At 38.9% G+C, this 15,043-nt stretch overlaps 2 long non-coding RNA genes across 2 annotated transcripts in view; both read right to left on the reverse strand.

Moving 5' to 3' along the window:
• Nucleotides 1–15,043, reverse strand: part of LOC139361443 (uncharacterized) — a 286,740-nt gene that overhangs the window by 43,632 nt on the left and 228,065 nt on the right. The gene's annotated exons all lie outside the window — the stretch shown is intronic.
• LOC139361451 (uncharacterized) lies at nt 5,238–9,544 on the reverse strand. The gene is made up of 3 exons (XR_011619008.1): nt 9,444–9,544; nt 7,404–7,527; nt 5,238–5,881 (listed from the first exon to the last, which is right to left on the reverse strand). It is a non-coding gene; the product is annotated as an uncharacterized lncRNA (long non-coding RNA).

Genomic DNA, 15,043 nt, shown 5'->3' on the forward strand with positions numbered 1-15,043 from the left:
TTGACTCTTGTGGCCCAAGCTGGAGTGCAATGGCGCAATCTCAGCTCACTGCAACCTCTGCCTCACGGGTTCAAATGGTTCTCCTGCCTCAGCCTCCCAAGAAGCTGGGATTACTGGCACATACCACAATGGCTGGCTAATTGTGTGTATTTTCAGTAGAGACAGGGTTTCACCATGTTGGCCAGGCTGGTCTTGAACTCCTGACCTCAGGTGATCTAGTCGCCTCAACCTCCCAAAGCGCTGGGATTACAGGCATGAGCCACCACACCCAGACTAGAAAACATATTAAGTAGCAAACAGTAGCAGTATGCTTCGGGGTTTTAGGATTGATTATTTTCAAATCTCTAGAAAAGCTCAATGCATTATCTTAGGCTATGACCCCCGGGCAGAGTCTCATCTGTTAATTGGGGGCAGGTCTAAGGGTCCTTTCAGCTCTCAGATTAATGGCTTTCCAGGTTGATCTGCTACCTGCCACACACCCATCCTTGGTTTTGTTTGTGTGCTTTTACAGAGACAAGATCTCACTATGTTGACCAGGCTGGTCTTGACCTCCTGGCCTCAAACAATACTTGTGCCTTGGCCTCCCAAAGTGCTGGAGTTACAGATGTGAGCCTCTGTGCTCAGCCCATCTTTGGCTGTTCAAGTGTGGAAGTAAATAGTAAATGCCAAGTTTACATCCAGGTCAGAAGTGGCAGATGCCCCAGGGCAGAATCATAACCCTAACCAGGCTTCCCACTGCATGAAGACCTTATTTTCTAAAGCTTAAACCTGGACAAAGGTGGCCGGGCATGGTGGCTCACGCCTGTAATCCCAGCACTTTGGGAGGCCAAGGCAGGTGGATCATGAGGTCATGAGATCGAGACCATCATGGCTAACTTTGTGAAACCCCGTCTCTACTAAAAATACAAAAAATTAGCCAGGCATGGAGGTGGGTACCTGTAGTTCCAGCTCCTTAGGAGGCTGAGTCAGCAGAATGGTGTGAACATGGGACGCGGAGCTTGCAGTGAGCCGAGATTATGTTATTGCATACCAGCCGGGGCGGCAGAGTGAGAATCCGTCTCAAAAAAACAAAAAATAAAAAACAAAACAAAAAAACACTTGGACAAAGGTCTAACCAGTAGCACTGTGTTCATGAATATCAGGTCAAAAATTTAAAATTGGGACTATCCAGAAGAACCTGGTAGATGCAGGTGCCGTCCACAGTCCAATGGTCAGCTACAAAAACAGGCTATTTGTACTGTCCTTTTTCATGGAGCCTTTGATTTAAAAATTGATGACACTTTCTTGCTTCTGGTGTGGTTCCCTTTCTTCATTTTCCACAAGTAGCTTCCTCCATCCCACCTCCCAACAGGCCACAGTCAATTCAGGATACTTTAACCATGAAAATGATTCTCCATAACATGAATTTAGAGGCCAGGCACGGTGGCTCACGTCTGTATTCCCAGCACTTCAGGTGGCCGAGGCGGGCAGATCACTTGAAGTCAGGAGTTCAAGACCAGCCTGACAAACATGGTGAAACTCTGTCTCTACTAAAAATACAAAACTGCCTGGGCGCGGTGGCTCACGCCTGTAATCCCAGCACTTTGGGAGGCCGAGGCGGGCGGATCACGAGGTCAGGAGATCGAGACCATCCTGGCTAACACGGTGAAACCCCGTCTCTACTAAAAATACAAAAAATTAACTGGGCATGGTAGTGGGCACCTGTAGTCCCAGCTACTCGGGAGGCTGAGGTAGAAGAATGGCGTGAACCCAGAGGCGGACCTTCAGTGAGTGGAGATCGCACCACTGCACTCCAGCCTGGGCAACAAAGCAAGACTCCATCTCAAAAACAAAACAAAACAAAACAAAAAAAACATACTAAATAGGCTGGGCACGGTGGCTCATGTCTGTAATGTCAGCACTTTGGGAGGCCGAGGCGGGCAGATCACGAGGTCAGGAGATCGAGACCATCCTGGCCAACATGGTGAAACCCAGTCTCTACTAAAAATGCAAAAATTAGCTGGGTGTATTGCCATGCACCTGTAATCCCAGCTACTTGAGAGGCTGAGGCAGGAGAATGCTTGAACCCAGGAGGCAGAGATTGCAGTGAGCCGGGATCATGCCACTGCACTCTAGCCTGGTGACAGAGTGAGACTCCATCTCCAAAAAATAAAAATAAAAAAAAGTACTAAATAAAATGCGAGGGCATTTTTAGAGTATAAAGGAGAGGGCAGAACAGAAAGTATAGAACTTCTTAAAGTTGATTATAAACATTATGGAGGAAAAAAACCCTGAAGGGCCGAAAATGGGACTTTTAGAAGATGGCAGGAGCTGAAATGCAGCTTGTGGATCTCCCTAAGTATTCCATAAAAATCAGAGAAACAGCCGGGTGTGGTGGCTCACATTTGTAATCCCAGAACTTTGGGAGGCCGAGGCAGGAGGATCACTTGAGGTCAAAAGTTTGATACCAGCCTGGCCAATATGATGAAACCCTGTCTTAGTGATTGTGTTTCCCACAGTGCCCTCCTCAAGCTCCTCCTTCATAATCTCACTTCAGTGGCTGGATATACTTGACTTCTCAGATTTCCCGAACAGCTCCAACTTGTCTACCCATTCTCATTGATTTGGACTATCTGGTTAGTGGACTCCTCTAATCCTCCGATTCCCTGTTCCAGACACACAACTCACTTAGTCCCCTCAAAATTGTATACAATCTAATTTCTACAATAAATTCCTTATCATTACACAGTCTGAGTGCTAGTCTGAATGACAAATCTTTCTAAATACAGTAATACATACTGAGGCCAAGGCAGGCAATCGAGACCAGCCTGGCCAACATGGTGAAACTCCGTCTCCACTAAAATACAAAAATTAGCCGACCATGGTGGTGCACGCCTGTTGTTCCAGCTACTTGGAAGGCTGAGTCATGAGAATTGCTTCAACCCAGGGGGCAAAGGTTGCAGTGAGCTAAGCTCCACTGCACTCCAGCCAGGGCAACAGAGCAAGACTGTCTCAAAAAAAAAATATATATATATATACACACACACACACACACACTCCCACATATATATATATGTGTACACATGTATATATGTATGTATATATGTGTACACATGTATATATGTATTTTATATATGCCGAAAGAGCAAATAACATGGATGACACAATGACACTTAAATAAAAGACATGTCTAAAATTAAATGTAACATAAAACAAAAAAAGTCTAAATTTATTAAACAATGGAATAATCTCCAGAATATATCTTAAGTTAAACAAGATGGAGAAAATATACACAATATGTTCCATTCATCTAGGACAAGGGAGGAGATAGAAATATATGTTTCTTATACTAAGAAGCAAAACAAAACAGTAGAAGAATGAAATGTTAAAAAAAATTAGTGGTTGCCTTTAGGAAATAAAAAGAAAGTAGAAGTGACAAGAAGAGAATCCATATTCTATATGGAATACATATTGTTTTATAGATTTCATTTTAGAACTATGCAACTTACATAAACATAAAATTAAAATTTTAAGAAGTCTGGAAGTCAAAAGTAAATGAACTGTAATCTGTATCAAATTCTTTAATGGAAGAATCATAAAGAGAGGAAGTATTCTCAGTGATTTCAAGTTAATATTAACTGTATATTGCTAGTAGAATATACTCTAGTGACAAAACAAAGATAAATCTTGATCCTGCATGTATTGTAGAATCAAGACAACAGGTACTTCTGTGGTATTGTAATTCTATCACTGCTAGTGTCTCTAAAAACCCAAGACTTTCAGCATGGGAGATGAAAGTAATGGTAAAGAACATGTAGTCTTGAATTTGAAATAGAAGTAACTATATAAAGTCAATATATTTTATTTTGTACTAAGAAAACATAATTTTACTTATCTCCATTGAAAATGCCTAGAAACAATGACCAATCCCATACTAATGACTAATGATCAATCCCATAGCAATGACTAGTGACTAATCCCACAGTAACCCTCACCCAATTGTAATCTTGAACTACCATTTCCCAGTAAAAGGAATCTGGACTCCTTTAGGAAATGGCTGCTTATATGTATGGAGTGAAAGGAAAAATAAAAAAGACATAATGACCCTGAAACATCTTGTCATACCAGACAGCAACACTGACTAATAAGGGTCAAGTAAAAAATGGTTAGGAATGAATTTTAAAGAGGCCCCCACTGGCCAAAAGTGTAATAATTTGAACTTGGTTAAAGATGACAATTTACTGAAAGATATTAAACATATTTAAATCCATACTACTGTTTCCATGTTGGATAGAATAATTTACTGCAAAAAAAATAGCTCCCTCCCACCACAAATGTAATTTCTAACAAAAGATGAAATACAAAAAATCATCTGTTTGGGCCGGGTGCGGTGTGGATCACGCCTGTAATCCCAGCACTTTGGGAGGCCGAGCTGGGTGGATCACAAGGTCAGGAGATTGAGACCATCCTAGCTAACATGGTGAAAACCCGTTTCTACTAAAAATACAAAAAATTAGCCGGGCATGGTGGCAGGTGCCTGTAGTCCCAGCTACTTGGGAGGCTGAGGCATGAGAATAATGTTAACCTGGGAGGCAGAACTTGCAGTGAGCCGAGATCATGCCACTGCACTCCAGCCTGGGCAATGGAGTGAGACTCCATCTTCAAAAAATAAAAAAGTAAAAATAAAATAAAATAAAAAAAGAGGAAGTAACAGAAAATTCTATCTACTTGCTATAGGGAAGTAATAAAATAAGCACACTGCAGCACTCTTTGAAACAAGGGCATAAACAAAAACTAAATATTGCTGTAGAAGATAGACTTGATTCTGAATTATCTATTCCCCAAACATAAAATGGAGAAAATAATTGATAAACAAATGCAAATTCTACAAGTACAACAGACAATAGTAAATACAATACTGCTTAGATTTTTTTTTTCTTTAGTGAGGTTGTATTAAAAATTAGGGATGAAAAATGTTTTGGTCTGGAAAATAAACTCTTCTATAATGATCTGATATTTTCACTTGAAATATGATTTATATTTAAGAGAAATTATACACACAAACACAAAACACAGAAACACTTATCTTTTTTATTATTATTATACTTTATGTTCTAGAGTACACGTGCACAATGTGCAGGTTTGTTACATATGTATACATGTGCCATGTTGGTGTGCTGCACCCATTAACTAGTCATTTACATTAGGTATATCTCCTAATGCTATCCCTCCCTCCTCCCCCCATCCCACAACAGGCCCTGGTGTGGGATGTTCCCCTTCCTGTGTCCATGTGTTCTCATTATTCAATTCCCACCTGTGATAGGAGAAACACTTATCTTTAACATGAAGCAATATTCTTTGTTTTTATCCCTGTAAATCTGTATCTTCGTTAGCTGATACAAATTCTATACTTCTGTGGTATGCATGGTTTCTTACGGGGTGGAGGTTTATAATAATTATAGTTATCAGATACAGCTTGTGTCAAGTGCTATTTACACATCCTTTTATTTAACCCTCACAACAACTCTGGGGCAGGAATTATTATTGCCCCCATTTTAAAGTTGAGGAACTGAGGAACAAGGATGTTAAGAACTTGCCCAAAGTTCTACAAAGAGCAGTGATAGAACGGGAGTCTAATCAGTTTTTCACTATTACACTATATTACCTAGATGAAATTTACCAAAGTTCATTCAGAAAACAAATAGAACACACAAGATAATACAGGAAAATTACAAAAGAAGCTGACCATGGAGGAGTTCCCTTTTCCCTTCTGGAGAGAGTCTCTAGGAGTATGTAGTAACTCTTCATGATCTATGGACATTTGACTGGTATTTCCACTAGACGGAATATCACATCCTACTCCATGAAAAAGGAGAAAGTGACAGGAACTTCTATCTGCCTGCTAGAAAAAAAGAAATAAATAAGCTTTACTGAAGCACTGACCACCAAGAGGAATAAAAACTTGTTTGACTTGTCTTCCTGTTTGAGACTCTCCTAGAAAACCTCTCAGTCTCTATGCCCCACCTTGAAGGAGATTCACTAGAAACCCATTAGAACAATTAATGTTTACTTAATGTCTTTAAAATTTCTTTCAGTTTCCCATCCATTCTCTAAATCATCAGAAACAGTAGATTCTACAAATATAAATTAAGCCTAACACAAATATAAGTAAAACATGAACGTAAATCTACTATGTGAAAACTATGATTCAATCTCAATGACAAAGATTGTTTTTTCTATAAGATTTTATCCTGTGCCATGTTGGGATAACTAGAAATTAACTCTTGAGATTAAGTTATTCTGGACCAGTAATTAACCCTGGTATATACACCCAGTATGTCACAAGAGTGACTGTGCTGACCAGGGCACTAGGAATTCATTAGTGGATTCCTCATACTCATATTCTGGAGATTACACCATAGGCAAGGGCATGAAAGTCTGAAGTCTAGTCTCTTTCTGTATCTTTGGAATAATGCCAAATTTTGCTACATTAACACATCAAATAGGCCAGATGTGAATAAAACCACTTCACCATTAATCTATTTCTAAACAGAGACAATTTATTAACCACAAGCAGTATAATAACAAAAAGGATATGAGTTTCATACATTTAAGGTTTTTCACAGCTATGCCGCTAGTACCAGATTAAAAACTCATTGAATCAGGCACTCCCAAAACTAGGCCATAAGAGAATCCCTAAATTGATTAACTATAGAAACTATTTGTTAAAAAAAAAATTTAAGGTTCTTCTCTATCCTCCACAACCTATGTTTCAATAGTTCAGAATCTCAAAAATTTCACTCCACCCCAACGAAGAAGTCTCCTAATATTTTCAAGAGGTGAAACCCTTATTGGAGGAATAGAAATAAATCTAGATTGAGGACCCTCAACATTTTCCCTTTTCCTTCTTGATAGGTAATTCTCTGGACTAGTCTAGCCATGACATCTAGGCCTTTACAATTTCTCAGAGCTATGATTCTAGAAATGGACAAAAACTCATTAAATCAAGTACTCCTAAATCTATGCCATAACAGAATTCTTCATTATAGAAGCTACATGTTAAATCAAATTCAATGGATGAATTATGTCTTCTGTATGAACTTGAGAGTAAAGATGGAACATGCTCCTCAAGCTACTTTGGATATAGCAGTTCCCACTTTTCCTAGGCCTGCCCCACAGAGACCTATTTAACTCAACTAGAACTAGAATTCATCAACAGTGTGGTTTTAAGGCCACAGCCTCTGAATAACTTTTAAAATGTTGACTTGCCAGCCATTGTCCTCTGCACATATGTATCCTTTTGAGAACCTTGGGAGAAAGGAGAAGCTGAAATAGAAACTAATTTAGCTAGAAAACACTTTTTAATCTCTCCCCGTTACCATTCCAAATATTCTTCCATTTTTTAAAGATGTCATTTTGCTTACCTTATTTTTAAGAAGAAATTTATTCCTGCAGATCAAAATTTCCCGCAACCACTCGAGAATTTCTGTGCTACTAAGCGTTTGATGACTAGTTAATTTCTTGCAGATGTAAAAAAGCATTTGTGAGCTGCAGCAACACAAAGTTCATTGTTACTAGCATCATCAAAAACCGAATGCAGATATAACCAGACACAATAATGGCATTCTACCATAATGAATACAAGTTGAGAGAAGCTTAGTTTCCCTGTAGGGTTTTAGTGAAATAGTTATCAAAGTGTTGATGGCATTATAATCAAAGGAAATAAGTCTATAGGTTATAGAAAAAAAGCAAGTATTTATAAGCCCCCTATGTTTCATTAAACACCCAGTGTTTCTATCCATTTATCTCATCCTTGCAGTTGACATAAGAAACAATAAACCACATGCACAACAGAGACTGCCTATAAACCTAGTGCTCCACAGTGGGGTCTGCAAGCTGCCATCCACAGGCCAAATCCAGCCTATCACTTGCTATTGTAAATATAAAGTTTTAGTTAAACACAGCCACACCTGTTCATTCACATATTGTCTATGGCCACTTTCATGTTCCAAAGGCAGAACTGAATGGTTATGACGGAAACTGTATGACCCACAGAGCCTAACATATTTACTATCTGGCTTTTTAGAGAAAAGTTACCTGATCCCCACTCTAGAGCTGCACTGTCTAACATGGTAGCTACTAGCCAACCACACATGGCTATTGAGCACTTTAAGTGTGGCTTGTTCAAATCGAGATGTGCTGTAAGTATAAAAGACACACCAAAGTTCGAAAGACTTTATTGAAAAAAAGAATGAACTATGTCATTAATAACTTTTATATTGATTACATGTTAAAATTATAGATAATATACACCCGGTTAAATAAAACATTGATACAATTAATTTTACCTGCATCTCTTTACTCTTTAATGTAGTAACTAGAAAACTTTAAATAACATACGGGATTCTCATTATATTAGTAGTGGAGAGCGCTGCCCTAGAGTAAGGTTTAATTCAGCTGTCAAGTAACTGAGCACACCCATTCCTATAAGATAATGGCAAACTTGAGGTTTACACATCTACATTTTCCTCAGCGTGGTGACTTCATGCTCGTTAAAATGTAATGATTTATATAATTGAGGAAGTAGACCACAAAATTCTGTATATATTTTTGTCTTCTAAGCAGGTGTCCGTGATTAATTCATTCATCAAAAGCATTGGTATTACAGAAAATTTAAGAAAGATCATAGTTTAAAAAACTGAAAAAACAATATTGTCACAAAATTTTGTAATTTTGAGGTGACCTTATCACCTCAACCCACCAGGCCACATACAGCTCACATGATGGGGCTGTGGGCCCCAGGCCCAACTTACCAGGTGTATGTAAAGGTCTAGGGGAGGGGACACTGGAGTTCTGTGGGGTCTGTGCCGTTTCTGGGTGCTGGGAAGGCTGCCGTGCGGGGCTGGGCAGGAAGCCATGGGAGACGGGGCAGGGCTGGAACTGCAGCCAAGTGGGAGAAACATGGGAGCCAGGCCTAGGCAGGGCAGCCACAAAACTCACTCTGCAACAAACCACAGTGGTGACCACTCCCCATCCTGTTTCCCATGCCAGCCGGGCAGGGACCTCACCCAAAACAAGGGGTGGGGAAACTGGCAAGAGAAGCACCCCGAGCACAGGCTCAGTGTGGGCCAAGAGCACACACAGCTGGCGTCCTGCTTCTGGAAGGTGATGGGATGCCAGCGAGACTGCAGGGTGGACACTTCCTTCAGCTAGAAGCCTTACGAGCATACCAGATGGGTCTGCACCAGCTGAAAACACCGGCTGTTCCATGGCTGCTCACTTTCCAAATACCAAGAAATGGAAAGAAAAGGGAAGTTCGGCCAGGCACAGTGGCTCATGCTTGGAGTCACAGCACTGTGGGAAGCCGAGGCAGGTGGATCAGTTGAGGTCTGGAGTTAAAGACTAGCCTGGCCTGTCTCTACTAAAAATACAAAGAAAAATTAGCTGGGCATAGTGGCACATACCTGCAGTCCCAGCTACTCGGGAGGCTAAGGCAGGAGAATTGCTTGAGCCCGGGGAGGTGGATGTTGCAGTGAGCCACAATCACACCACTGCATTCCAGCCTGGGTGACAGAACAAGACTCTGTGTCAAATTTGTAAAGAAAAGGAAGAGAAAAGGGAAAAGTAAGTTCTAGACTGAGCGCGATGGATCATGCCTGTAATCTCAGCACTTCGGGAGGCCAAGGTGGTAAGATCTCTTAAGGCCAGGAGTTCGAGACCTACCTGGAAAACATGGTGAAACCCTGTCTCTACTAAAATACAAAAATTAGCCGGAGATGGTGCTGGGCGCCTGCAATCCCAGCTCCTTGGGAGGCTAAGGCAAAAGAATCACTTGGACCCAGTAGGCAGGGGTTGCAGTGAGCCAAGATCATGCCACCGCACTCCAGCCTAGGCAACAGAGTGAGACTCTGTATCAAAAAAAAAAAAAAAAAAAAAAAAAAAAGGATGGACAAGAACAGTTCTCACTTTCCTGCTAGGTTCCACTGGCTGGGCAGTTACTATGTACCACCTCCAGGCTGGCTCTCAACACATGCCATGTCCTTCCTCTGCATGAGAGATCAAGACAAGGGAGCCCCCGCCCCGCCAGCAGGCCTGAGGACATGCGGAGACACACAGGGAGGTGTGGCAGACAGGCTCCAATCTCATCACACAAGGTGGTCAGCCTTTCCCAGCTGTAAGTGAACATGAGTTCCATGGTGTGTTTCACACAAGACTCCATCTAAATAAGAAGGTGACAGCTGGGTGTGGTGGCTCACATCTGTAATCCTAGTACTCTGGGAGGCCGAGGAGGGTGGATCACTGAGGTCAGGAGTTCGAGACCAGCCTGATAAACATGGTGAAACCCCATCTCTACTATACTTTTACTGATAAAGCAGGCAATGAACATACCGTGAAGAAATCCTGAGCTCTTAATTAAAAGGAACACAGAGTTATATCTAAATCATTTGCTACAATGATCTAAAACCACTTTATTTACATCTTAGTATTAATCAGAGAGCAAAAACTCCTACGTTACCTTTATTTTCAGAACTGGAGCCAGGGTTGCTATGTGGCGCAGGCAACGTTTTCATAACCCCATGATACTATGTTTGCCCCCAAGTAAACAGGAGGGAGATCCAGGGCCCCCTTCCAAAAGCAATAGCCTAAGGGAGAGAAGGAAAATCAAAGACACTGAGATGATTCATTTTAGCAAGAAGTGTACCTGCCACCCCAAAGAGCAGAAACCACAATCTTAAAACTAAGATGTATAACATATATATATTTTTGAGACAGAGTCTTGCTCTTTCGCCCATGCTAGAGTCCAGTGGCACGAACTTGGCTCGCTGTAACCTCTACCTCCCAGGTTCAAGTGATTCTCTTGCCTCAGCCTCTCGAGTAGCTGGGACTACAGGTGTGTGCCACCATGTCCAGCTAACTTTTTTTTTTAAAGGGGAGACGGGGTTTTGCTGTGTTAGCCAGGATGGTCTTGATCTCCTGACATCATGATCCACCCACCTTGGCCTCCCAAAGTGCTGGGATTGCAAGCATGAGCCACCGCACCTGGCCTAAGATGTATAATATTTTATATGAATATTATTCACAAAAGATATTCACAATATTTTAAATAAAAAATTACAAAGCTGTTTTTCTTAAAATGCTACAATAAAATTATATTTGTGTATAAAATGTATCTATTGTATGTGTACATTTGTGTGTGTGTGTGAGGGAGAGAGGGTTATGAATTAGGAAGCATATGTACCAAAACATTAGTAGTAGTCATCTTTGGGTAATGAGATTACGAATGATTTCCACTTTCTTTTCTATACCTTATCAATCATCATCTCAAAATTTACAATCAGAATTCATTATAAGCGATTGCATTTTTATTTATTTATTTTATGAGACAAGGTCTCACTCTGTCACACAGGCTGGAGAGTGCAGTGGCACGATCTCAACTCACTGCAACCTCGGCCTCCTAGTGTCAAGCAATCCTCCCATCTGAGCCTCCTGAGTAGCTGAGACCAATCAAAGTTAAGTTTTCTTCAGTTTAAAATAACTTGTTATAATTATGTTGTTTAGCCTCATGGTAACCAGAAAACAAAATCGACAACAGATACCCCAAAAATTAAAAGCAAGGAATTAAAACACACTACCAGAAAAAATTACCTCACTACAAATAACGACAGGAAGGAATGGAAGGAGGAAAGAAAAGAAAGGAAGAAAGAAAGAGAGAGATCAGAGAGAAGAGAAAGAGGAAGGAAGGGAGAAAGAACAAAAAAAAAAAAAAAAGAGAGTAGCAAAACAACCAGAAAACAAGTAAAACCTGGCAGTAGTGTGTTTTTACCTGTTAGTAATAGCCTTGAATATATAAATGAATTAAATTCTCTAAGACTTAGGGGCTGAATGGGTTAAAAAATAAGACCTAATTATATACTACCTACAAGAAACTCAGTTCACCCGTAAAGACATATATAATATATAGACTGAAAGTGAAGGGATGATACAAGATATCCCATACCAATGGAAACAGAAAAAGCAGGAGTAGCTCTACTTACATAAAACAGACTTTCAGTCAAAAAAGGAAAAAAAATGAAGATAATCATATAGTCAGAAAGAAGTAAACAGCAGCATAACAATTATAAGTGCATATGCAACCAGCACTCAAGCACTAAACACAGAAGCAAATATCAACAAACCTTACAGGACAGATGGACTGCAATACAGTAATAGAATACCTCAATGCTCCACTATAACCAACACCCCACTATCATCAATGGACAGATCATCCAGACAACAAAACATCATCAGTTAAACTGTACTCTATTCCAAATGGACCTAATATGGACAGCTCTCCACTCCACAACTGCACAATGCACATTCCACTGAGTAGCACATGGATTATTCTCCAAGACAGACTATGTGTTAGGCCAAAAAACAAGTCACAACACATTTTTAACAACTGAAATCATATCAAGTATCTTTTCTGACCACAGTGAAATAGTACTAGAAAGCAGTAACAGGAGGAACTTTAAAAACTGTACAAATATATGAAAATTAAAATACATGATCATGAACAACCAATAAATAAATAAATAAAATAAAATAATTAAAAATTTATTGAAACAAATAAGAATGGAAACAAAACATAAAAATTCCTGTGGGATGCAGCAAAGGCAGTTGTAAGAGGAAAAGTACATAGCTATAAATGCCTACATCAGAAAAGTAGAAAGATCTCAAATAGTCAACCTAACAGTACACCTGAAGTAATGAGAAAAACAAGAAAAATGAAACGCTAAATTTAGTAGAAAAAATATCATAAATATTAAAGAGGAAAATTTAAAAATAGAAACAAAAAATACAAAAAGTCAATGGAACAAAGAACTGGGATTTTTAAGAAAAAAATCAAAACTGATGAGCTTTAACTAGACCAAGGAAAAGAAAAAGGAAACAAATAAAATCATAGCTGAAAAAGGAGACATTACAACTGATAACACAGAAATACGAAGGATGGTAAGAGATTATTAAAAACACCTATATAAAAACAAATTGAAAAATCTAGGTGAAATGAATAAATTTCTGGACACATAACAAATTCCCAAGATAGAATGATGAAGAAATAAAAAACCTGAACAGAACAATAATGAGTAATGCAATTAAAGCAGTAATAAAAAGTCTTCAATCAAAGAAAAACACAATAATCATGGTTTTACTGCTGAATTCTACCATTTTTAAAAGAGCGAATACCAATTTTACTCAAAATATTCCTCAAAAAAAATGAAGAGGAATGAAGGCTTCAAAACTTGTTCTATGAGGACAGCATGACCCTGGTACAAAAACCAAACCAGGGCACAACACAAAAAGAAAACCATAGGCAAATATCCCTGATGAACACAGACGCAAAAAGTCCTCAACAAAATACTTGAAAATTGCATTTGACAACACATAAAAAGATGATCTGCCATGATCAAGTGGAATTCATTCCAGGAATATGAGGATGATTCAATAAACACAAATAAATAAATGTGCGACATCACATTCAGTGAATCAAGAACAAAAACCATATAATCACTTCAGTAAATGCTGGAAAAAAATCAACATTCCTTCATGACAAAAACTGAACAGCATGAGTATAGAAGGAACATATGTCAGCGCAATAAAGGCCATATGACAAACCCACAGCTAACATCATAACCAACGGGGAAAAGTCAAAAGCGCTTCCTCTAAGATTTGGAACAAGTGTGGCTGCTTTTACACCACTTTTATTCATCATAGTACTGAGTCTTAGGTAGAGCAACTAGACAGGAGAATGCAATGAAAGACACCCAAATTGGAAAAAAAGGAAATCAAACTGTCTTTGTTTGCAAGGGATATGATCATACGTAGAAAGAGAACCCTAAAGATTCCACAAAAAAACCTACTAGAAATAATAAATTCAGTCAAGTTGCAAGATACAATATCAATATATAAAAATGAGTAGCATACTCATGCACCAATAGTGAAATAACTAAGAAGGAAATCAAGAAATCTATTTCATTACCAATAAAATGATATCTAGGGATAAACGTAACCAAAAAGACAAAAGATCCACAATGAAAACTATAAAGTATAGATGAAAGATATTAAAGCAGACACAAGTAAATGAAAAGATATTCCACGTCCAAGCACTAGAAGAATATTGTGGAAGTATCTGTATCACCCAATGGGATCTACACAATCAATACAATCCGTATTAAATTACAAGACATTCTTCATACAGAAAAAAAAAATCCTAAAATTCACATGGAAGTGCAAAATACTTCAAATAGATTAAAAAATGTGGAATAAAAAGAAAAGCTGGAGTCATCACACAACCTGATTTCAAAATATATCACAAATCTATAGTAAGGCAGGTACTATCAAAACAGCATGGTACGATCTAAAAAAGGGGTGGGAGAGAGAGAGAGAAACAAAGTAATGACAGACAGACACAGACAAATGAAATAGAATAGAGAAATCAGAAATAAATTCACCCATTTACAGTCAACTCATTTTTAACAAAAACACCAAGAACACACATTCGGGAAGGACAATCTCTTCAATAAACTGTGCTAGGAAAACCCAACACCCACATGTACAAGAATACATCTAGACTGTTATCTTACCATATACAAAAGTCTACTCAAAATAAAGATTTAAATGTAGGACCTGAAACTATGAAACTACTAGAGAAGAAAACATAGGATAAATGCTTCATGAAATCAGTTAGGACAAGGAATTTTCTAACAGACATCAAAAGCACAAGCAACAAAAGCAAAGATGTATTTACATTAAACTTGTCAAAAGCACAAGCAACGAAAGCAAAGTTGTAATTACATTAAACTTAAAAGCTTCTGCAAAGCAGAGGAAGCAATCAGTAGAAGCAACAACCCGGAGAAAGGAAGAAGGTATTTGAAAACTATGCATCAGTCAAGGGGGTTAAGACACAAAATATATAAAGAACTCAAACTACTCAAAAGCAAAAATACAAATAATCTGATTTAAAAAAAATTCTACCCCAAACTTTGTCTCCCACCATTATTTCCCCACCTTCTTTTCCCGACTGCCT

The sequence above is a fragment of the Macaca nemestrina genome, unplaced genomic scaffold, assembly GCF_043159975.1.
Source record: "Macaca nemestrina isolate mMacNem1 unplaced genomic scaffold, mMacNem.hap1 Scaffold_50, whole genome shotgun sequence".
NCBI classification, from domain to species: domain Eukaryota; kingdom Metazoa; phylum Chordata; class Mammalia; order Primates; family Cercopithecidae; genus Macaca; species Macaca nemestrina.